Source organism: Triticum urartu, chromosome 2 (assembly GCF_003073215.2).
Source record: "Triticum urartu cultivar G1812 chromosome 2, Tu2.1, whole genome shotgun sequence".
Lineage (NCBI taxonomy): Eukaryota > Viridiplantae > Streptophyta > Magnoliopsida > Poales > Poaceae > Triticum > Triticum urartu.
This window is the reverse complement of record NC_053023.1, coordinates 242,940,096-242,965,062: the sequence shown is the minus strand read 5'-3', so window position 1 is coordinate 242,965,062 and position 24,967 is coordinate 242,940,096.

Below are 24,967 nucleotides of genomic sequence, written 5' to 3'. Positions count from 1 at the left end.
TCCTGATTTGGCGCTCATAGTCTGAGTCAACAGGCTTGGGAGCTGGTGGTCTAGCCATACGAATAAAGTGGTCAATCTTTTCCTCAAGCACTATCTCCCTTGGCGGTGGTGCTGGTTTCAGTCCAAAATGGGTGTCCACTTAGGCCTTCACTATGGCTGTGTTTTGCTCCTCGGTCATGTCGTAAGGACTCAGAGGAACAGGAGTGAGGCTTAGACCATATTGAAATCGCTTGCCTCCACCTGTACCTCATGTACTACCTCGACTTGTACCGTTACGCACCATAGATGCGGCGGCTCTGTTCCACGATTGCTGAGGCAGCGGAGACGGCTGACGTGGCTGAGTTGGAGCAGGAGGAGTGGCCTGACGCTGTGCCGGGCTTGAAGCAGGAGGAGTGGCCTAACGCGGTGTCGGACTTGAAGCAGGAGGAGTGCCCTGACGCTGTGCTGGACTTGAAGCAGGAGGAGTGGCCTAATGATGTGCCGGACTTGGAGGAGGGGGAGTGGCCTGACGCGTTGGTGGACTTGGAGGAGCGGGAGTCTGCTGATGAGGTGGCGGGCTTCGAGGAGGAGACGGCTGACGCGGTGTCGGTGGCCTTGGAAAGATGATGCAATCATTTCTCCATAGGATGATACGATGTTTGGCCTCTCCTAGTGTGTGCTCCTCGTCACCTCCAGGAATTTCACGCTCTAGCCCCGAATATTGGTCCACCACTTCATCAACCTGGACACGAGCATAGCCAGCTGGAATCAGTTTGCAATGGAAGGTTGCTTCGGGGGAATTTGTATAAGCAATGGAGTCCGCCACCTTCATGGATATGTTCTTCATTTTGAAGTGTAGCTCACAGTTAGTGTTCTCCACGATGTCATCCACACGGTATCTATCTAGCAGTGCGTCGCCCGGGGGGGAACCCATGCCGCTTCTCGGCATGGATGGGATGGTGCTATCCAATGCTGGATCATTCGCTAGCTGTTGCCGCTGCTGAGACACCCTTTGCTGGCTAAGTGAGTCGATCTGCTGCTGCTGCCGCTAGAATTTGAGTGCCAAGTCCACGTGCGTTGATTCTAGGCCTTGAAGGTGTTCTGCTTCCTGCTTCCTCTGCTCCTCCTCCAGCTTCCTCTTCTTCTCCTCCTCCATCTTCCTTCATGCACGGGTTCTGTAGTCGGCATTCCATTCCGAAAATCCCTCATACCACGGAACAACGCCCTTGCCTCGTGTTCTTCCCAAGTGTTCAGGATTTCCCAGGGCATGCGTAAGCTCGTCGTTCTCTCTGTTGGGCGTGAATACCCCCCTTTGAGCATCTTCTATTGCTTGAAGTAACTTATCTTTGGCTCCTTTAAGACTTGCCTTCTTCGAAACATGTCCTGTCTTTCAGGTCCAACGCCCTCCCATGCGCATAGAACCAAGTTCTGCACCTGGGGGCCAGCTCTTAGTAACTGGAGTGACCTCTGCATCCAGCATCTCTTGCTCAGAGTTATCCCACTTAGGCATTGCCACCGCGTAGCCACCTGGCCCCAGCCTATGGAACTGCTCCTTTTTTGCGGCATTGGCCTTGTTTTTTCTTGACCGTTCCTTAGATAATTCTGATTCCTTGAATTTCACGAAAGCGGGCCAGTGTTCTCTTTGCTTCTCTAGTGTTCCCTTGAATTCTGGAGTCTTCTTTCCTCCTTCGACGTACTTGATCCATATTTTTTCTTGTGGGTGTTGAATGCAATTGCCATCTTCCTAAGAGCAGCGTTCTTGACTTTCTCCACATCTGCATCAGTGAAATGATCTGGTAGGGTGAAATGTTCCATGAGTTTTTCCCAAAGTGTTGATTTTTCTCTATCGTCGACCCAAGTAAGATATGGACATTTCTTTGTTGGCTCTTTCCATTCTTGAATGGAGATCGGGAGTTGGTCCCTCACAGGAACTCCGCACTGACGAATGAACTTGTTCGCAATGTTCTTAGGCGCGCTAGGTTCGCCATTAGCTTTGATGGAATCGATGTTGTACTTTATGCCCTCCTTCAACTTTTTGCCCGGGCCTCGCACTATCCCGCTCCCTGTAGAATATTTGCTCGATTCGGAGGGCTGAAAGAAGAAAGATCGATTCGTTAATATATCTTCAAATCATTAAAAACATGTGATGATCACTAGATGCCTGCTTAGATAAATATACCTCACCGGTCTCTGTTATTTCAAGATCATCATTTTCGGCATCATCATAATCATTTTTGGCATCATCATCATCATCATCATCATCATCATAGTTCATGACTTCATCAATTCGGTCGTCGCGATCGAATATCATATCATGACCCTCCCCAGTATTGTTTAGATATTTGGAGCCGTCATCATCTTCATTCTGATCATCTGGCCTACGTGGGGGAGCGTATGATCTCGAACAGGACCTCTTCTCCCTCTCTGTTGGTATTGTCCGCCATAGCTTTTATTTAACTAATCTAGAAGAAATATAAAACAATTTAGTATTCAAATTACAATGCATGCATGCAATCAATAAGTAAAAACTGAATCATAGTACATAATCTTGAATACATCGTCTCGAATAATATATATAATCTCTGATACATCATCTCGAATATTATATATCGAATACATCACTAGCTAGCTAGCTAATAAAGATCGAATACTATAGAAGAATATAGGCCACTCGCGGTTCCTGAGGCATGGGCGGTGGACACCCAAAGAGAAGGAACCATCACAGGATCATAGCTCCGGTCATCTTCCCAAAGAACCTGCCAGGTATTGAAGAACATGGCGTCCATAGCAGCCATGTAGCGACGGACGTGCTCGTCCTCCTCCCTCACACGGCAACGCACCACCTCCGGCGGGGCCGACTCCCTCTACACCGAACGTGGCCCACGAGAACGCCACCAAAGGAGCTCAGGGTCGACGGCGGGACCCGGGGCCGGGTTCCTCACTAAGCGGCGAGCCCCTGAAGGTGGCACCTCCCAGTGCCAGCCCGGCGGATGCTACCTCTTGAGCACTGCGTTGGATTTCCTTGAAGAGGAAAGGATGTTGCAGCAAAGTAGCGTAAGTATTTCCCTCAGTTTTTGAGAACCAAGGTATCAATCCAGTAGGAGGCCACACGCGAGTCCCTTGTACCTGCACAAAACAAATAGATCCTCGCAACCAACGCGATAAGGGGTTGTCAATCCCTTCACGGTCACTTACGAGAGTGAGATCTGATAGATATGATAAGATAATATTTTTGGTATTTTTATGATAAAGATGCAAAGCAAAATAAAAGCAAGTAAAAAGGAAAGGAAATAATTAAGTATTGGAAGATTAATATGATGAAGATAGACCCGAGGGGCATAGGTTTCACTAGTGGCTTCTCTCAAGAGCATAAGTATTTTACGGTGGGTGAATGAATTACTGTTGAGCAATTGACAGAATTGAGCATAGTTATGAGAATATCTAGGTATGATCATGTATATAGGCATCACGTCCGAGACAAGTAGACCGACTCCTGCCTGCATCTACTACTATTACTCCACTCATCGACCATTATCCAGCATGCATCTAGAGTATTAAGTTCATGAAAACAGAGTAATGCCTTAAGCAAGATGACACGATGTAGAGGGATAAATTCATGCAATATGATAAAAAAAACATCTTGTTATCCTCGATGGCAACAATACAATACGTGCCTTGCTGCCCCTACTGTTACTGGGAAAGGACACCGCAAGATTGAACCCAAAGCTAAGCACTTCTCCCATTGCAAGAAAGATCAATCTAGTAGGCCAAACCAAACTGATAATTAGAAGAGACTTGCAAAGATAACCAATCATACATAAAAGAATTCAGAGAAGATTCAAATATTGTTCATAGATAATCTTGATCATAAACCCACAATTCATCGGTCTCAACAAACACGCCGCAAAACAAGATTACATCGAATAGATCTCCACAAGAGAGGGGGAGAACTTTGTATTGAGATCCAAAAAGAGAGAAGAAGCCATCTAGCTAATAACTATGGACCCGAAGGTCTGAGGTAAACTACTCACACTTCATCGGAGAGGCTATGGTGTTGATGTAGAAGCCCTCTGTGATGGATGCCCCCTCCGGCGGAGCTCCGGAACAGGCCCCAAGATGGGATCTCGTGCATACAGAAAGTTACGGCGGTGGAATTAGGGTTTTGGCTCCGTATCTGATCGTTTGGGGGTACGTAGGTATATATAGGAGGAAGGAGTACGTCGGTGGAGAAACAGGGGGCCCACGAGGGTGGAGGGCGCGCCTGGGGGGGTAGGCGCGCCCTCCTACCTCGTGGCCTCCCTGTTGGTTTGCTTGACGTAGGGTCCAAGTCTCCTGGGTCTTGTTCGGTGAGAAAATCACGTTCCCGAAGGTTTCATTCCGTTTGGACTCCGTTTGATATTCCTTTTCTTCAAAACCCTAAAATAGGCAAAAAAACAACAATTCTGGGCTGGGCCTCTGGTTAATAGGTTGGTCCCAAAAATAATATAAAAGTGGATAATAAAGCCCAATAATGTCCAAAATAGTAGATAATATAGCATGGAGCAATAAAAAATTATAGAGACGTTGGAGACGTATCAGCGGAGCCCAGTCCCGGACATGGGTCCTCTGAACCAGGACGTCGTCGCGAATGGGTCGACGGCGAGGATGCGGGCTGGGCATCGTTGAAGTCGATAACAAAATCTTATAAAAATACCTATATATGCAATGTCATTTTATTAGGAAATTTTGAGCAACTTTTTCCTATGCAACTTCTCCTAGTCCTTCGTCTAACAAATATATATATATATGGTTAACTTTTTCCTGTGCAACTTTTTTATATGCAATTTTTTTCTATACTAGGATATGCAACAGAAACACTAATTCAGCATCTAACAGTAAAAACGGAAAAAGCAACTTCTATACATCCATTAAAAAAATAGAAAAACAACATTATATACAAAAAATCCATACTAATTAAACACTAATTATATCCATCTAACATGCATTCATACATATATACTAGTGAAAAAATAACAATCTAAAAAATTTAAACTAATTAAACATACAAAAATACATATATACTAATTAACTTAAGAAAATGTGTGTGTGTGTGTGTTCATCATGCATGTGTGTGTGGGCTTAGGGAGGGGCGGCCATGGTGGCCGGGGGCGAGGGAGAGGGGGGAGAGCTCACAGCGGGGCGATGGCGACGGCGAGGCGAGACGACGGGGGCAGAGACGGGGGACGGCGACACGGGGACGGGACGGGGGCGGCGACGAAGACGGGGCGGCGACGCGGGGACGGGCCGGGGCGGCGACGGAGACCGGGGGCGGCGCGACGGGGACGGGCCGGGGACGGCGATGGAGACGGGGGCGGCGACGGCAATGGCGCGCGATGGGGCGGCGACGGCGTCGATTGTGCGGGGCAGGCGGTGCGTTGGAGATACAAAGGAAGAAACCGAGCGAGAATGAAATTTTTTGCAAGTGTTGTTTATATAGGAGGGATCTTTAGTACCGGTTGTAGCCACCAACCGTTACTAAAGGTCAAATTTGGCCAGGCCAAGCGGCGGGAACGGCACCCCTTTAGTACCGGGTCGTGGCTCCAACCGGTACTAAAGACCCCCCCCCCCTTTATTACCGGTACTAAAGGTGGTGCGCTGCCAAGCGAGGGGCGCAGAAGTTTAGTCCTACCTCGCTAGCCAGGGGGCGCCCGCACCTGCTTATAAGCCTCGCCGCCGCTGCTGTCTTGAGCTCCTCTCTAAAGTAGGCCTTCTGGGCCTACCTCTTCTACGATGCCCTGTTGAGCCTACTGGGCTAGCGGCCCTGCATCCTGGCCCAACAGAGGTTGGGTTTCTAGTCGTATGTAGGCCGATGTGGCCCAGTAGGCGGTCTTTTTATTTAGTTTTTTCTTCTTCTTTTTCTTTTCTGCTTTATTTATTTTCTTTAATTTATTTTTGAGTTGTTTTTTGTTGTATTTAGAGTTTCTTTGTGAATATTTTTTCTTTAGGTACAAAAAATTACAAACTATCTGTTAGTGCTGGTAGTTTTCAAATTTGAATAGTTTAAATTTGAATTATTTGAAATTTGTGTGGATCACTAGTTTGTGAATAACTTAACCTTAAAAATAGATTTTTTAGTGATTCTTTTTTCTTATGTTTAATATTAGTGTGTTTTATCATTATATTCAATTTGGTAATACTTAGGTTATTTTAAAAAATGAAATGCCTTTGTAACAGATGAGTTTTTGTCCGAAACCTTGATACTTGAAAGAGATTGTCCATTTTGTACACGAGGTGCATCCAGTTTTTGGCGTAACCCTCTCTACTTTTTTGCACATGCCATGTGGGTTAAATTATGATACCATGCCAACTTTCAACCTTTTCAGAATTCATTTGAAGTGTTTTTCAATTTGAGGGTCATTTAGCTGAAAAAATCAGTAAATGCATGAAAGAATTTTTTTGCACATAAAATTTCTTCGCGTTTCAAATGCCAAAACACATAAGTACATTAACTATTACAAAGATTCCCTCTGTTTTGTTCGAAGCGGGACTTTCCAGATATATAAGTCCGGAAACTCACTACAGAGGAAAGTGATGACAGTGAGAAGCCAATCACATCCCAGAGTGGGATCTTGGGGCCGTGTGAAACTTTTTCTTCGCGTGTGTCTCTGTGCGCCGTAACCATGGACAATCTTCATCATTTAACTGGATGCTCGTGTCAATATTCATTGTGAATGGAGCAATTTCATGAAACTTTTCATAATCCCCTGACATGTCTGTCTTGTCATCCACTCCCACGATGTTTCTTTTCCCAGAAAGAACTATAAGGCGCTTTGGCTCATCGTATGATGCATTCGCTACCTTATCTTTTATTTTTCTCGGCTTGGTGGACATGTCCTTCACATAGAACATATGTGCCACATCATTGCCTAAGACAAATGGTTCGTCTGCATACGCAAAATTGTTGAGATCCACTGTTGTCATTTCGTACTGCGGGTCTTCCGTTACCCCGCCTCATGTCATATTCACCCATTTGCACCGAAACAAAGGGACCTTCAAACCACGTCCATAGTCAAGTTCCCATATGTCCTCTATGTAACCATAATATGTTTCCTTTCCCGCCTTGGTTGCTGCATCAAAGCGGACACCACTGTTTTGGTTGGTGCTCTTCTTATATTGGGCGATCATGTAAAATGTATTCCCATTTATCTCGTACCCTTTGAAAGTCATTACATTCGAAGATGGTAAGTGGGACAGCAAGTACATGTCATCTTCAATAGCGGAGTCATGCATGGCACGTGTCTGCAACCAGCTGCCGAAAGTCCCCGTTTGTTCACGTGTAATCCAGTCGTCAAACTACTCCGGGTGTTTGGAGCGTAGAAAATTCTTGTGTTTGTCCATATACGGAACCACCAAGGCGGAATTTTGTAGAACTGTGTAGTGTGCTTGAGTGAGAGAATGTCCGTCCATACATATTATTTAATCCCCTCCTAGCATGCCTTTTCCATCCAATCTGCCCTTATGCCGCGATTTAGGAACACCAATCGGCTTAAGGTCAGGAATAAAGTGAATACAAAACTCAGTGACCTCCTCATTTTTATGGACCTTGGAGATGCTTCCTTGTGGCCTAGCACGGTTATGAACATATTTCTTTAAGACTCCCATGAACCTCTCAAAGGGGAACATATTGTGTAGAAATACATGACCAAGAACGTTTATCTCTTCGCATAGGTGAACTAGGACATGCGTCATGATGTTGAAGAAGGATGGTGGGAACACCAACTCGAAACTGACAAGACATTGCACCAAATCATTCTCTAACCATGGTATGATTTCTGGATTGATTACCTTCTGAGAGATTGCATTGAGGAATGCACATAGCTTCACAATGGCTAATCGAACATTTTCCGGTAGAAGCCCCATCAATGCAACCGGAAGAAGTTGCATCATAATCACGTGACCGTCATGAGACTTTAGGTTCTGGAACTTTTTCTCCAACATATTTATTATTCCCTTTATATTCGACGAGAAGCCAGACGATACCTTCATACTGAGCAGGCATTCAAAGAACATTTCCTTCTCTTCTTTGGTAAGAGCGTAGCTGGCATGACCCTGATGTATGTCGTCTTTTCCGTGCATACGTTGCTGCTCCTCCCGTGCCTCTGGTGTATCTTTTGTCTTCCCATACACACCCAAGAAGCCAAGCAGGGTCATGCAAAGATTCTTCGTCACGTGCATCACGTCGATTACGAAGTGGACCTCTAGGTCTTTCCAATATGGAAGGTCCCAAAATATAGATTTCTTCTTCCACATGGGTGCGCGTCTGTCAGCATCATTCGGAATAGGTTGTCCGCAGGACCCATTCAAAAGACTACCTTCAAATCCTTGACCATATCATGTACATCAGCACTAGTACGGTGGCGATGCTTCGTCCACTGATCCGCCTCACCTTTTAAATGTTTGCCTTTCTTTCTTACGGGATGCCTGCTCGGAAGAAATCGACGATGTCCCAGGTACACATTCTTCCTACAATTACCCAAATATATACTGTCGGTATCATCCAAGAAGTGCGTGCATGCGCGCTATCCGTTGTTTGTATGTCCTGAAAGGTTACTGAGAGCAGGCCAATCATTGGTGGTCACGAACAGCAACGCCTTTAGGTCAAATTCTTCCCCCATGTGCTCATCCCACGCACGTACACTTGTTCCATTCCACATCTATAAGAGTTCTTCAACTAATGGCCTTAGGTACACATCAATGTTGTTGCCGGGTTGCTTAGGGCCTTGGATGAGCACTGGCATCATAATGAACTTCCGCTTCATGCACAACCAAGGAGGAAGGTTATACATACATAGAGTCACAGGCCGGGTGAGGGAGTCCCGGACTAAGGGGTCCTCGGGCGTCCGGCCTGTTAGCCATGCGCCGGACTGATGGGCTGTGAAGGTACAAAGACCGAAGACTACACCCATGTCCGGATTGGACTCTCCTTGGCATGGAAGGCAAGCTTGGCGACTAAATATGTAGATTCCTTTGTTTGTAGCCGACCTTGTGTAACCCTAGATCCTCCCGGTGTCTATATAAACCGGAGGACTTAGTCCGAAGGACATACATTATCATAGCCATACAAGCTAGACCTCTAGGGTTTAGTCATTTTGATCTCGTGGTAGATCAACTCTTGTAATACTCATATTCATCAAGATCAATCAAGCAGGACGTAAGGTATTACCTCCATAGAGAGGGTCCAAACCTGGGTAAAACATTCTGTCCCCTATCTCCTATTACCATCGACCTTAGAGGCATAGTTCAGGACCCCCTACCCGAGATCTGCCGGTTTTGACACCGACATTGGTGCTTTCATTGAGACTTGATTCCCCGGCGTTAGTGCCGCACATAGACTTGATCTTACACGATACATGTGCCACCGGAACTCCGGACTCGTCTCTGGCCGTAAGTTCCGAATCATGTGAGCTCGCGGACGCTGAACTTGATCGTTTTTGATCTTTGAATTCAGCGCCGCAGACATGTTTTAGCACTTGCCTTTGGGCGACATGCTAAACTCGTTAAAGAATCTTTCCTTGGCGAAGGACTCACAGCCGAACTATATCCGATTCGAACTAGGGTCCGACGATGACGAATTTTGCCCCCCCCCCACCCACCACCCACTTCATAGCCACGGTCGAGGATTTAACCGACACACTTGATTACGACTCCGAGGACATCGACGGTATGGACGACGATGCCAGAGAAGAAGAGGCCCAGAATGCACCGTTCACCGGACGCTGGACGGCCACTGAGGGAGTCCTGGATTAGGGGGTGTTCGAATAGCCGAACTATACCTTCAGCCGGACTCCTGGACTATGAAGATACAAGATAGAAGACTCCGTCCCGTGTCCGGAAAGGACTTTCCTTGGCATGGAAGGCAAGCTTGGCGATACAGATGTTCAGATCTCCTACCATTGTAACCGACTTTATGTAACCCTAACCCTCTCCGGTGTCTATATAAACCGGAGGGTTTTAGTGCGTAGGACGACATACACATCAACAATCATACCATAGGCTAGCTTCTAGGGTTTAGCCTCTCTGATCTCGTGGTAGATCAACTCTTGTAATACCCATATCATCAATATTAATCAAGCAGGACGTAGGGTTTTACCTCCATCGAGAGGGCCCGAACCTGGGTAAAACTTCGTGTCCCTTGCCTCCTGTTACCATCCGCCCTAGACGCACAGTTCGTGACCCCCTACCCGAGATCTGCCGGTTTTGACACCGACATTGGTGCTTTCATTGAGAGTTCCTCTGTGTCGTCGCCGTCAGGCCCGATGGCTCCTACGATCATCAATGGCGATGCAATCCAGGGTGAGACTTTCCTCCCCGGACAGATCTTCGTCTTTGGCGACTTCGCACTGTGGGCCGATTCACTTGGCCATCTAGAGCAGATCGAAAGCTACGCCCTTGGCTGTCAGGTCAGATTCGGAAGTTTAAACTACACGGCCGACATCCATGGGGACTTGATCTTCGACGGATCCGAACCACTGCCGAGCACGCCGCACTGTCACGACGAGCATGATCTAGCTCTGCCGCCGAACAGTGCCCTGGAGGCCGCACCCGCATCGGCTCCGACCCCTAGTTCAGAGCCGACCGCGCCGATCGAGGATGGGAGGTTGGATGCCACCTCGGGGGCTGCGATCCCAACAGCGGTTGAGCCGAACACCAGCCCCGTACTCTGCAAGACTCATGACTCGATGGAGCCGGATTTTTCTCCGGACTCCGAACCCTTCACACCCCTGCCGAGTGAATCCGATTGGGCGCCGATCATGGAGTTCACGGCTGCGGACGTCTTTCAGCACTCGCCTTTTGGCAATATCCTGAAATCACTGAAGTCTCTCTCTTTGTCAGGAGAGCCCTGGCCGGACTACGGTCAGCAAGGTTGGGGTACGGACGATGAAGAAATTCAAAATCCACCCACCACCCACTTTGTAGCCACTGTCGACGACTTAACCGACATGCTCGACTTCGACTCCGAAGACATCGACGGTATGGACACCGATGAAGGAGATGATGAAGAACCAGCGCCTACTGGGCCCTGGAAAGCCACCTCGTCATATGACATATCCATGGTGGACACCCCAAAAGAGGGAGAGGGCGATGGAACAGCGGAGGATGACCCCTCCAAGAAACAGCAAAAGCGCCGGCGTCAGCGGCGCCGCTCAAAATCCCGCCAACACAAAAACGGCGATTCCAGCACGGGAGATAGTAATACCCCGGAAAGCGCTGAAGAACATCCCCCCGAGCAAGATTTAGCATAGGAGGATGGAGAAACCAGCCCTCATGAGAGAGGGGCCGACAGAGAGGTTGAGGACGATAATTGTATGCCTCCCTCCGAAGACAAGGCAAGCCTCGACGACGACGAATTCGCCGTGCTAGAGGATCCCGTCGAACAAGAGCGTTTTCAACGCAGGCTTATGTCCACGGCAAGAAGCCTCAAGAAAAAACAGCAAAAACTTAAAGCTGATCAAGATCGGCTAGTCGATAGATGGACTGAAGTCCTTGCGGCCGAAGAGCATAAACCCGAACGCCCCTCCAAGTGTTACCCAAAGCGCAGGTTGCTACCCCAATTAGAGGAGGAAGCACTCGACGCGGCCGACAGGCCACCTCGTGGCCGCGACAGAGAGGCCTCATGGCCCTCCACCCAAGCCGCACCCCGTACCAAGGCACAGGAATATGCGCCGGACTTACGAGACATGTTGGAGGACAAGGCAAGGCAAACAAGATCGATCTATGGATCGCGTGGGCGCCCCACGGCTCGAGACGGTAACTGTCACGCCGACCACAAATTCGGCAGGGCCGAACACAGTAGACAAAGCTCATTGGAGCTACATGATGATATCGCCCAGTACAGAGGCGCCGCACACCCATTGTGCTTCATAGACGAAATAATGGATCATCAAATCCCCGAGGGTTTCAAACCCATAAACATCGAATCATATGATGGCTCAACAGATCCCGCCATATGGATCGAGGATTATCTCCTTCATATCCACATGGCCCGCGGCGATGATTTCCACGCCATCAAATACCTCCCACTCAAGCTTAAAGGACCAGCCCGGCAGTGGCTTAACAGCCTGCCAACAGGGTCAATCAGCTGTTGGGAGGACCTGGAAGACGCATTCCTCGACAATTTCCAGGGCACTTATGTGCGACCCCCTGACGCTGACGACCTAAGCCACGTAATTCAACAGCTAGACGAATCGGCCAGGCAATTCTGGACACGGTTCCTAACAAAGAAAACTCAAATACTCGATTGTCCAGACGCAGAGGCCTTAGCAGCCTTCAAGCATAATATCCGTGACGAGTGGCTTGCCCGGCACCTAGGACAGGAGAAGCCGAAATCTATGGCAGAACTCACGGCACTCATGACCCGCTTTTGTGGGGAGAAGACAGCTGGCTTGCTCATAGAAACAATGTGACCAAGAACCCTGGTCGTTCGGACACCAAGGACATTAGTGGCAGGTCGCGTCGCAACCAACAAAAGCGCCGCATCAATGGCGACAATGCTAAGGATACGGCAGTTAATGCCGGATTCAGAGGCTCCAAATCCGGTCAGCGGAAAAAGTCATTTAAAAGGAATCCCAGGGGCCCATCCAGCTTGGACCAAATACTCGACCACTTGTGCCAATACATGGCACCCTCGACAAGCCGGCCAATCACACCAACAGGGACTGTTGGGTGTTCAAACAGGCAGGCAGGTTAAGCGCCGACAATGAAGACAAGGGGTTGCATAGCGATGACGACGAGGAGCCCCGGCCGCCGAACAACAATGGACAGAAGGGTTTTCCCCCACAAGTGCGGACGGTGAACATGATATACGCCACCCACGTCCCCAAAAGGGAGCGGAAGCGCGCGTTAACGGACGTATACGCGGTAGTACCAGTCGCCCCAAAGTTCAACCCATGGTCCTCCTGCCCGATCACCTTTGATCGAAGAGACCATCCCACTAGCATTCGTCATGGCGGATTCGCCGCATTGGTTCTCGATCCAATTATTGATGGATTTCATCTCACTAGAGTCCTTATGGACGGCGGCAGTAGCCTGAACCTACTTTACCAGGATAAAGTGCAGAAAATGGGCATAGATCCCTCGAGGATTAAGCCCACCAAAACGACCTTTAAAGGCGTAATACCAGGTGTAGAGGCCAGCTGTACAGGCTTAGTCACACTTGAAGTGGTCTTCGGATCACCGGATAATTTCCGAAGCGAGGAGTTAATCTTCGACATAGTCCCGTTCCGAAGTGGTTACCATGCACTGCTCGGGCGAACCGCATTTGCCAAGTTCAATGCGGTCCCGCACTACGCATACCTTAAGCTCAAGATGCTAGGCCCTCGAGGAGTAATTACTGTCAATGGAAACACCAAACGCTCCCTCCGAACGGAGGAGCACACGGCGGCCCTTGCAGCGGAAGTACAAAGCAGCCTCTCCAGGCAGTTCTCCAGTCCGGCCATTAAAAGTCTGGACACCGTCAAGCGCGCCCAGAGTAACCTACAACAAGACCGCCTGGCACGTTCCGAGCAGGTGTAGCAATGCAACCCCAACCCCCGCAAAAAGGTGACGGCAGTACTTCGTGTACATAACTACGCTCTAGTAATACCATGGGCATAGGGGGAGGGGCACCATCACGGCATGCCCAAAACACGGCTTAAACTGCACCAGGGGCTGCCGATTTTTTTTACTTTTCTCTTACTTCCAGGACTCTACTCTTCGGAAGGCCGGTTCGGCAGTTCAATTGCCGCACAAACGATGCAAGAACCAGGGAAGCAGACAAGCCATGCCGCATCATGGAAATCCCAGGTGGTCTCTATCACGAGCAGTATACCTATTTCGCATACTATTCCACAGCTTTCCCCTGGAGCAGACATGTTCAATAGTCCAACTTTTCGTTTATCGCATTACTTGTATCGTTCTGCTTTGATCGCAGCTATTTTTAATAAACAATGCATAGCTATTGTCTATTTTTGCATTACCTTTTTATAAATAATTGTTCCTTAATGACATGTTGCACCTGCACAATCTGGTACGGCCAAAATACGCCAGGGGCTTCAGTACCCCTCAATATGGCGTGAGAAGTCCGAACACTTTCACAAGTGCGGCACCCCGAACTTATAGCATTATATGCATCGGCTCCGAATCTTGTCTTGGGTCAATAGTTGGGTTTGCCCGGCTCCTATGTTTTGGTGCCTTACGTTCTGCTATATCGGCTAAGGTAGCACTAGGAGAACCACTGCGATTGTGCCCCAGTTGAGCCGGGCCGAGCACCTCAGTGGAGAAAGCGAAAACTGACTGTCATGATGAAGTGAGAGCTGGTCACTGTTCGAGACGTTTTTTCGAGTCCCTAAAGACTTATGCCGCTTCGGGCAAGGAGTCGGCTCTGTCCGGCCAAGGCGTGGATAGCGCCCCGAAATCGGTCTTTCGAATACTAGGGGCTTCGCCGAAATTTAAAATTATAGAATTCTATGGCTAAGTGAGAGTGTTCGCGCGTTATAGTCCGATTGCCTTGTTCGCTAGGCTGAGCGCCTCCCTCGAAGGACCCAAACATGGGAAAAAGAGTGCTCAGGTTTATCCCCGAACACCCCAGCACTAGCGGCATGGGGGAAGAAGCCGATGACTCGCCATCTCTCAGAATTGATAAACAGCCGCACAGAAGGTAATATTTTAAATCCAAACAGCATTGCTAAGCGCATATGAACAAGTTTCCAGCGCACAGGACAAAAACGAGCGAGTTTTACTCAAAAATTACATCCCTAGTACATTCATCCGCCACAAGGTGGGCACCCTTCAGAACATCCTTATAGTAATTTTTGGGCTTGCGATGCTCTTTCCCTGGCGGTGGCCCGTCCTTCACAAGCTTCTTCGCATCCAGCTTGCCCCAGTGCACCATAGCACGGGCAAGGGCCCTACGGGCACCTTCGATGCAGACAGAGCGCTTGATAACCTCGAACCTTGGACAGGCCTCCACCAGCCGCCGCACCAGCCCGAAATAGCTCCCAGGCAGGGCCTCTCCAGGCCACAACCGAACTAGGAGGCCCTTCATGGCCTGTTCGGCCGCCTTGTGGAGCTCGACCAGTTGCTTCAGCTGGTCGCTCAGGGGCACGGGGTGTCCGGCCTCAGCATACTGAGACCAGAACACCTTCTCCGTCGAGCTGCCCTCCTCGGCTCGATAGAATGCGGCGGCATCGGATACACTCTGGGGAAGATCTGCAAATGCCCCTGGAGAGCTCCGGATTCGGGTAAGTATCAAGTAACTCACATTTATATGTTTACTTTGCATAAACAATGCCTTACCCGCCGCTATCTTCTTCACCTGATCCAACTCCTGGAGGGTCTTCTGGGACTCGGTCTTGGCAGACTTGGCATTTTCTATAGCTGCCGCGAGCTCGGACGCTCGCATCTTCGATTCAAGCTCCAAACTCTCATGTTTCTTCATGAGAACCTGGAGCTCTTGCCGCACCTTGCCAACCTCAGCCTCATACCTCTCCCGCTCGGTGTGCTCCGCGATCGCACTCTTCTCGGCCTCGAGAAGCGCTTGCTTAAGGGTCGCCACCTCAAACGTGGCCCCTACAATAGCCATGTCAATCCCGTCATTTTTTGCAATTGCCCCTTTTTTATATACATATTCAAATAGGGTATTTATTACCTTCCTTCTCCTCGAGCTGCTTCTTGGCACGCCCGAGCTCCTGCTCGGACTTCTTGAGGCTCTGCTTCAGCACGTCCACTTCCGCAGTCAGTGCGGCGGACGCTAGCAGAGAAGCCTGCATACACATATTGACTCCTTTTGTTAGACTCCTGCGAATTCTTTGATCCTCTATTCGGCTTTTCTTCCCGAACGCCCAACAGAGCATCAGGGGGTACTGTCTATGCGGTAATATTATTTAAACATTCTTTACTTACCTCAAAGCCTGTTAAAAGGCTAGTACAAGCTTCAGTCAGTCCGCTCTTGGTGGACTGAACCTTCTGGACCGCCGCACTCATAATAGTGCGGTGTCCCTCGTCGATGGAGGAACCTTCGAGTGCCTCCAATAGATTATCCGGCGCCCCCGGTTGGATGGGGGTCACCGGCACGGTGGCTTGATCCTCTTGGAAGGAGGTCGCCCGACGGACTCTGGAACCTTTGAAGGTTCCGGAGCAGCATCCGGCCTTGAGCCGGACTTGGAGCCCTGGGGGGTCTCATCCCCTTTACTCCTGGAGTCCGGGAGGTCGCCTTGCGGCGCCTCCAGGACCACCTCCTCCCGGCTTGGAACCTGTTGGGACAACACTTCAGTGTCGTCCGTAGGGCGGGGGGATGAAGTCGTCGGAAGCGAATTCACATCCGACGAGTCTAGTGAGCTGCTCGACGAGGCGTTGAGCCGGTCTTTGGGTGGGCTGCATAAACATATTCGACATAAGGGAAAGCTGTGCAAAAAACGAATACTATGAATTACTCCAGTATCCAGATACTTACGATCTCGCCAGGGGCTTGGCCCTGGGCTGCCACTCCTCTCCGCCGTCGTCGGCGTCGAGGGAGTAGTCCGGAGGATGGGTTTTTCCTTTCTTGGACCCTCCGGCCTCCTCAGAGAGGGCGGCCTTCCTTTTCTTCTCTCCTCCCGCTGGAGGGGGAGAGGTCTCTTCTTCTTCCTCCTCGTCTTCACGGGAGGAATGCGCCTCGGAGCCGCCGGATGATGAATCCAACACCTCCTGGCGCCGGGCACTCCTTCGAGTCCCCGCGGCCTTCTTCTTGGCCTTCTTCTCCGGCACCACCTAGGGTGCCGGAGCCAGCAGCTTCTCCAAGTGGGCGTCCGTCGGCCCTTCGGGAAAAGGAGCCGGAAAGTCGATCTGTCCGGACGTCACCTCCCAATCCTATCAAATATAAAGGAGCTTAGATCCTGCATAGAGTCAAACTATGAAAAACTGATACCTTGTAAAAAGACAAAAACAGCTTACCGCCAGAGCGCGGCGCTGAGTACTGAATCCGCGATCCTCGGCGGCGGATGCGGGAGCCTCGGCGCCCTTGAAAAGCATCCTCCATGCGTCTTCGTACGTCGTGTCGAAGAGCCTGTTAAGAGTTTGATGCTGCGCCGGGTCGAACTCCCAAAGTTTGAAGGCCCGTCGTTGACACGGGAGGATCAGGCGGATGAGCATAACCTGGACAACGTTGACAAGCTTGAGCTTCTTGTCCACCAGGGTTTGGATGCATGTTTGGAGTCCGGTGAGCTCTCCTTTTTTACCCCAAGATAGGCATGTCTCCTTCTAGGAGGTGAGCCGCGTAGGGGGGCCGGATCGGAACTCAGGGGGTGCGACCCATTCGGCGTCGCGCGGCTCGGTGATGTAAAACCACCATGATTGCCACCCCTTTAGGGTCTCCACGAAGGAGCCCTCGAGCCACAGAACGTTGGCCATCTTGCCAACCATGGCGCCGCCGCACTCCGCCTGGCTGCCGCGCACCACCTTTGGCTTGACGTTGAAAGTCTTTAGCCATAGGCCGAAACGGGGGCGGATGCGGAGGAAAGCCTCGCACACGACGATAAACGCCGAGATGTTGAGGACGAAGTTCGGGGCCAGATCGTGGAAATCCAGGCCGTAGTAGAACATGAGCCCCCGGACAAATGGATGCAGAGGGAAGCCTAGTCCGCGGAGGAAATGGGGGAGAAATACCACCCTCTCATGGGGCCTAGGAGTGGGGATGAGCTCCCCCTTTTCGGGGAGCCGGTGCGCGATGTCGCTGGCCAGATATCCGGCCTTCCTCAGCTTTTTTATGTGTCCCTCCGTGACGGAGGAGACCATCCACTTGCCTCCCGCTCTGGACATGACTGGAGAAGGTCGAGGTGGTAGTGCGGACTTCGGCGCTGGAGCTCGAGTGCGCAAGAATGGATAGGCAGAGGAGGAAGAAGGAATGGGTGAAAAGGAGGATCCTTATCCCCTTATATGGGTGGACACGATTATGTGTCCCCACCAGCCTGGTCAAACTTGCTTATCTCCAAGCGCCGTAATCAAAGGCGCGGTTGGGTTACCCACGCCCGTATTGATGAGAATCCCGAAATAAGGGGACACGATCTCTGCTTCAACAAGACGTGCCAAGGAAACCGCCTCGCACAACGCGCTAAGGTGGGATAATTAAATAGATAAAGGCTTGGCCGTGGCGTGTCGCACAACGGAATACATCAGCAGATTTGATTTGTGTTAATATTATTATTCTCTCTATGGCAGCATGTGGAAACTTATTTTGCAGAGCCGGGTACTATCTTTGTGTTCAAGATCTTCTATGAACTACTTGGAGGAGGAACTCGCCTTGCAATGCCGAAGACAATTTGCGCGCCGGACCCGTCGTCGTTGAAGCCTGGTTCAGGGGCTACTGAGGGAGTCCTGGATTAGGGGGTGTTCGGATAGCCGAAATATACCTTCAGTCGGACTCCTGGACTATGAAGATACAAGATTGAAGACTCCGTCCCGTGTCCGGAAGGGACTTTCCTTGGCGTGGAAGGCAAGCTTGGCGATACGGATGTTCAGATCTCCTACCATTCTAACCGACTTTATGTAACCCTAACCCTCTTAACTCTTGTAATACCCATATCATCAATATTAATCAAGGAGGACGTAGGGTTTTACCTCCATCGAGAGGGCCCGAACCTGGGTAAAACTTCGTGTCCCTTGCCTCCTGTTACCATCTGGCCTAGACGCACAGTTCGGGACCCCCTACACGAGATCCGCCGGTTTTGACACCGACAGCCACTTCATCGTACGATGTATACATGGTGGATGCACCAAAGGAGAACAACGGCGATGACAAGGAAGATCCAGCTAAGCATAAACCTTCCAAAATACAATCCAGCGCCGGCGTTAGCAGCGCCTCTCTAAGTCACGCCACAGTAAAGACAGCAACACCGGCACAGGAGAAGGTAATACTCCAGAAGGTGCCAAAGACAATGAAGACCCCGTTGACACAGCTAATGAAAAAGATGAACAGGAAGATGGGCAGGTTAGCCTTGGTAAACAGGCCACGCACGAAGACTCAGAGGACGGAAGTTATCTTCCGCTCTCCGAGGATGAGGTGAGCCTCGGCACCGATGATTTCATCATGCCTGAGGAACCTCTTGAGCGGGAGCGCTTCAAGCGCTAGCTCATAGCCACTGCAAGGAGCCTGAAAAAGAAGAAGCAGCAGCTTCAAGCTGATCAAGATATGCTCAATGATAAATGGACCGATGTCCTAGCAGCCGAAGAATACGGCCTCAAGCGCCCAACCAAAAGTTACCCAAAGCGCAAATTGCTACCTCAGTTTGACGAGGAGCCACCAGAATACATACCACCATCGTACAATGCGGCTGACCGACCACCATGTGGTCGGGACAAAACAGCAACTCACGCTGAACACTAGCCAGCCCCGCTTCATCGCACAGGTAGGGGTAAATTAGCCCACGACCATACATATGACCTCCGGCAAAACCTGATCAATAAAGCAGGACATACCAGATCAATCTACGGATATCGAGGGCGTGCCTCGACACGCTACGACGGCCACCTATTCGGACGTGACAAACTTAGTCATGCGCGGGCTGAAAACCGCAGACGGACTCCATCAGAGCTACATCGTGATACGGCCCGATATAGAGGCGCTGCACACCCTCATTGCTTCACTGATGGGGTCATGGATCATGAATTCCCGGAAGGGTTCAAACCCGTGAATATAGAATCATACGATGGAACCACGGACCCCGCGGTGTGGATCGAAGACTTCATTCTCCACATTCATATGGCCCGCGGCGATGACCTCCATGCCATCAAATACCTCCCTTTAAAGCTCAAGGGGCCAGCTCAGCACTGGTTAAACAGCCTGCCTGAAAATTCTATCGGCAGCTAGGAAGACTTTGAAGAGGCCTTCCTCGACAACTTCCAACGTACATATGTCCGGCCACTAGACGCCGATGACTTAAGCCACATAGTTGAACAACCTGGAGAGTCCGCCAGGAAATTCTGGACTAGGTTCTTAACTAAAAAGAACCAAATTGTCGATTGTCCAGACGACGAAGCCCTAGCAGCCTTCAAACACAGCATCCGCAGCGAATGGCTCGCTCGCCACCTCGGCCAAGAAAAGCCAAAATCCATGGCGGCCCTCACGGCACACATGACCCGATTTTGTGTGGGCGAGGACAGTTGGTTGGCCCGTAGCAAAAACAATGCAAGCGATGTTGGCACCCCTCAAGTTAAATATAACAAAGACAAGTCTCAATGCAATAGATACAAGCGTCGAAACAATAGTGATAACACCGAGGATACGACGGTCAATGTCGGATTCAGTGGCTCTAAGTCCGGTCAACGGAAGAAGCCATTCCAAAAGAACAATTTGGGCCCATCTAGCTTGGACCGCATACTTGATCGTCTATGCCAGATTCATGGCACCACGGATAAACCACCCAATCATACAAATAGAGATTGATGGGTTTTTAAACAGGCCAGCAAATTAAACGCCGAGAACAGGGAAAAGGATCGCAAAGCGAGGACGATGAGGAAGAGCCCCGCCAACCGAACACAGGGGGACAAAAGTGGTTTCCCCCTCAGGTCAAAATGGTGAACATGATATACGCTACCCACATACCAAGAGGGAGCGCAAGCGTGCGCTCAGGGACGTCTACGCAATAGAGCCAGTCGCCCCAAAATTTAATCCATGGTCGTCATGCTCGATCACTTTTGATTGTCGGGATCATCCGACCAGTATCCGTCATGGTGATTTAGCCGCATTGGTCCTAGACCCAATAATTGATGGGTTCCACATGACTCGCGTCCTTCTGGACGGAGGTGGCAGCCTCAATCTTCTCTATTAGGATACAGCGCGAAAAATGGGCATTAACCCATCACGGATCAAGCCCACCAGGACTACCTTCAAAGGAGTAGTACTAGGTGTAGAAGCCCGCTGTATGGGCTCAATCACACTAGAGGTTGTCTTCGGATCTCCGAACAACTTCCGAAGCGAGGAGTTAATCTTCGATATCGTCCCCTTCCGCAGTGGCTATCACGCACTGCTCGGACGAACTGCGTTCACTCGATTCAACACAGTACCACACTATGCTTACCTCAAGCTCAAAATGCCCGGTCCACGCAGCGTCATAACGGTCAACGGAAATACGGAACGCTCCCTCCGTACAGAAGAGCACACAGCTGCCTTAGCAGCAGAAGTACAGAGCGGTCTTCTCAAGCAGAACCTTAATTCGGCTGCCGAGCCCACAGACACCGTTAATAGCGTCCAAACTACTCTGCAGCAGGAGAGCTCAACTCGTCAGGAGCTTGATTAGCAATCTGGCCTCTGTCTCAGTCCCGATAAGGCGGCGGCATTCGTGTCGCGTGTACATAACTACACACTCAAAATCCCATGGGCATCGACGGAGGCATAGCTCGCTTGTGGTCCATAGTACGGCTCAACCGACATCGGATACACACATACTTTCACTTTTTACTTATTTCCTTTGCAGGTCTCAATCCCATAGGCCCCATCTGGTGGACTGGTCATCTGTCCTCTTGAATGATAAACACACCAAGACGGCGAGAAACGCAGACATACGGGGACTTTTTAGGTGATTCTGTTAATGATAACCCTACCCATTTTTCAGGACCAATTTGGAGCTCTCCCTTGGTTTTGGCATGTTAAATAGCCTGTTGCTTATCGCACTACCTGTATCAATGCGCTTTGACATACTAATTAAAATACAATGAGAATAGTTTGCGACTGGAGCTTTAGGACCCCAGCTTTTTACCTTTGTACCTTTCCTGTTTTCTTCCTCTTTTTCAGCTCCCCTTTGGATAACCCTATCAGGTAGCACATGTACACTTCGGTACGTTTGATGTTTGCCTGGGGATTCATAGCACCTTACGGCAACAAAAGTCTGAACACTTTTTGTAAGTATAGTTCGGCACCCCGAATTTAGCATTATATGCATTGGCTCCGAATCATGACTTTGGTCAATAGTTGGGTTGCCCGGCTCCTGTGCTTGCTACCTTACCTCCCTCTATATCGGCTAAGGTAGTAAAGGGAGAACTACTGCGATTATGCCTTGGTTTATCCAAAGGATCACCTCAGTAGAGAAAGCCGAAAACTGACTGTCATGATGCGACGAGAGCCGGTCAGCTGTTCGGAGGTTACAAATCGTTGGAGATTTCTTCCACAATACGTGAAGGATTGGTACTTCCCGATTAGACGCTCATAGCACTCTAGTTCGGATACTAGGGGCTGCGCCCATGTTTTTATTGACGAACTCCTATGGCTAAGTGAGGGTGTTACAACTGCACAGTCTGGTTGCTTGTTTCGTTGCGCTAAACAACTCCTTCAAGGACCATCTAATTGGATCAAGATTGTTTAGATTACATCCCGAACACCCCCGTACTACCTACATGGGGGCAGAATCCGATGACTGGTTAACCCTCAGATTTCATACAACACGGTCGCACAGGAAGTAAAAATTTAAAAACATAACAACAATTATATTGCACAATCACTTTGTTTTATCATACAAGGTAGAGGGAGCTCGAATACATTCATTCGAAGATAGTGTCTTTCGCACAATGATCCACAACAATGCGGGACGCCTCCAAGACATCGCCGAAGTATCGCTCGGGTGTGCGGTGCTCCTTGCCTTTCGGCGGCTCCTCGGTCGCTAATTTGACAGTGTCAAGCTTCGCCCACCAGAACTTGCAATAGGAGAAGGCCAGACATGCGCCCTCGATGCAGACGGACCGCTTGACGACGTCCAGCCGAGGACAGGCATCCACTAGTCACTTCATGAGGCCGAATTAACTGCCAGGTATAGCTTCGGCTGGCCACAACCGGATTATCAAATCCTTCATGGCCAGTTCGGCCGCCCTATGCAGCTCGAGCAGCTGTTTTAGCTGATCGCTGAAGGACACCGGATGTTCTGGCACAAGATATTGCGACCAGAATAGCTTCTCTACAGAGCTCTCTTCTTCGGCTCGGAAGAATTCTGCGGCGTCAGCCACACTGCATGGCAGATTAGTAAAAGCCCCTGGAGAACTCCGAATCCGGGTTAGTAAACGATATTTCATCTTCACATTCTTGCTTTGCATATTGAATGCCTTACCCGCCATGATCTTCTTGGCCTCCTAGATCTCCTGGAGGGTGCCTTGGGCTTCATTTCAGGCTGCCTCCGCACTCTAGCGAGCCTTGGCGAGTTCGGTCTCTTAAACCGACACATCGTGCTCCAAGGCCTCACACTTCTTCACCGTGTCCTCAAGCTCCTATTGGACCTCGTTGACCCGAGCCTTGAGCTTCTTCCGAGCGGTCTGCTCCTTGACAGCCTTCCCTTCGGCTTCAACCAGGGCCTGTTTCAGGGCCTCGACATCGGTCGTCGCCTCTATACACGTCATGGCATTTCTGTCATTACATATCATTTTCCTTTTTTCGAATACATACCAGGTTATTACTTACCTTGTTTTTCCTGGAGCTGCCTCTTCACCTGGCCTAGCTCTTCCTCGGCCTCCGCTAGTTTCTGCTTCAGTCCGGAGACTTCGGCAGTATGCGAGGCTGCAGCCAACAGCGACGCCTATTTTTAAATTTTAGAAAAAATTAGTTAGTTTCCCGCAATAGGAGATTGATCCTCTGTCCGGCTTTTTCTTTTCGAACACCGGACAGTGTCTCAGGGGCTACTATCTACATTGGGATTTTCTCTTTTCCGCGTCGCTTACCTCAAAACCTGTCAGCAGGCTGCTGCAGGCTTTGGTTAGTCCGCTCTTGGCGGACTAAACCCTTTCAATTACCGTGCCCATAAGGACACGGTGCTCATCCACAATGGAAGCGCCTCGCAGTGCCTCCAGCAGATTATCTGGTGCCCTTGGTTGGACAGGGGTCACCGGCGGAATAGGCATCTGCCTTCTTTCGAAGGAGGTTGGATGCCGGATTCCGGAACCGTATCGGTCTCTGGAATTGAGTCTGGTTGAGTGCCGAACTGAAAATGTCCCTCCCCACCAGTCTCCATGGGGATTGATTCCCCTCGGTGTTCGGCGACGGGGGTTTCGCCTTCTGGCACCGCCTGAGCCTCTCCCCCGCCTGGAACAACAGCACCTCCGCATCGTTCTTGGCCTCGGGGGAGTGAGCGGCTTACGGTGAATCGCTGGCCATCGACTTGGAATCTAGCGAGCCTCCTGACGAGGATCGCGGGGAGCTGTTGCGAGCCAGACTACAATAACATAACCAATCATATCAATACAATGAAGAGGAGAAACTTTATGGTTGGATGTAAGTCTTAGCACTTACGATGCGGCCCACGGCTTAGTGCTGGGGCGTTGCTCCGGACTGCTTTCAACGTCCCATGTGGAGCTGCCCACGAGTGGGCCTTTCCCCTTCTTGGGTGCCTCCGCCTCCAGAATGGTGGGAGCTGCCCTCTTCTTCTTCCCTTCGTTAGAGGAAGGGTCGTTTTCCTCCTCATCATCATCGTCTTCGGCGGCGGAGGAAGGAGTCTTTTCTCTGGACTTTGCGTCCGAAGCGCCCTTGCGGCGGGGGCCACTCTGGACCCCCTTGGCCTTCCCTGTGACCTTCTTCTCTGGCGCCTTGTAGGGCGTCGGTATCAGCATCTTCGCTAAACACGGGATGACTTGTTCTTCAGGCAATGGGGCCGGACATTGGATCCGCTTCACCCTCTCCATCTAGTCCTGAAGAATCGATGACGACAAAAGCTTAGACATCATCCTTGAAACAAGAAAGTAAGAGATGCAGTAAGAATGATATACCTCGTCGGCAAGGTGGTTGATGTCATGCCCGCGGTCCAAATATGTGGCCGGCGGTGTTTCGTTGCCCTTAAAAAGCAACCTCTAAGCATCTTCGTGAGTGGTTTCGAAGAGCCTCGTCAGGGTATGGTGCTTCTTCGGATTGAACTCCCATAGAGGGTGGCTTCGGCTTTGGCATGGAAGAATCCGGCGAACTAGCATCACCTGGATTATATCGACGAGTTTGATATCTCTATCCACCATGCTTTGAATGCGCGTTTGC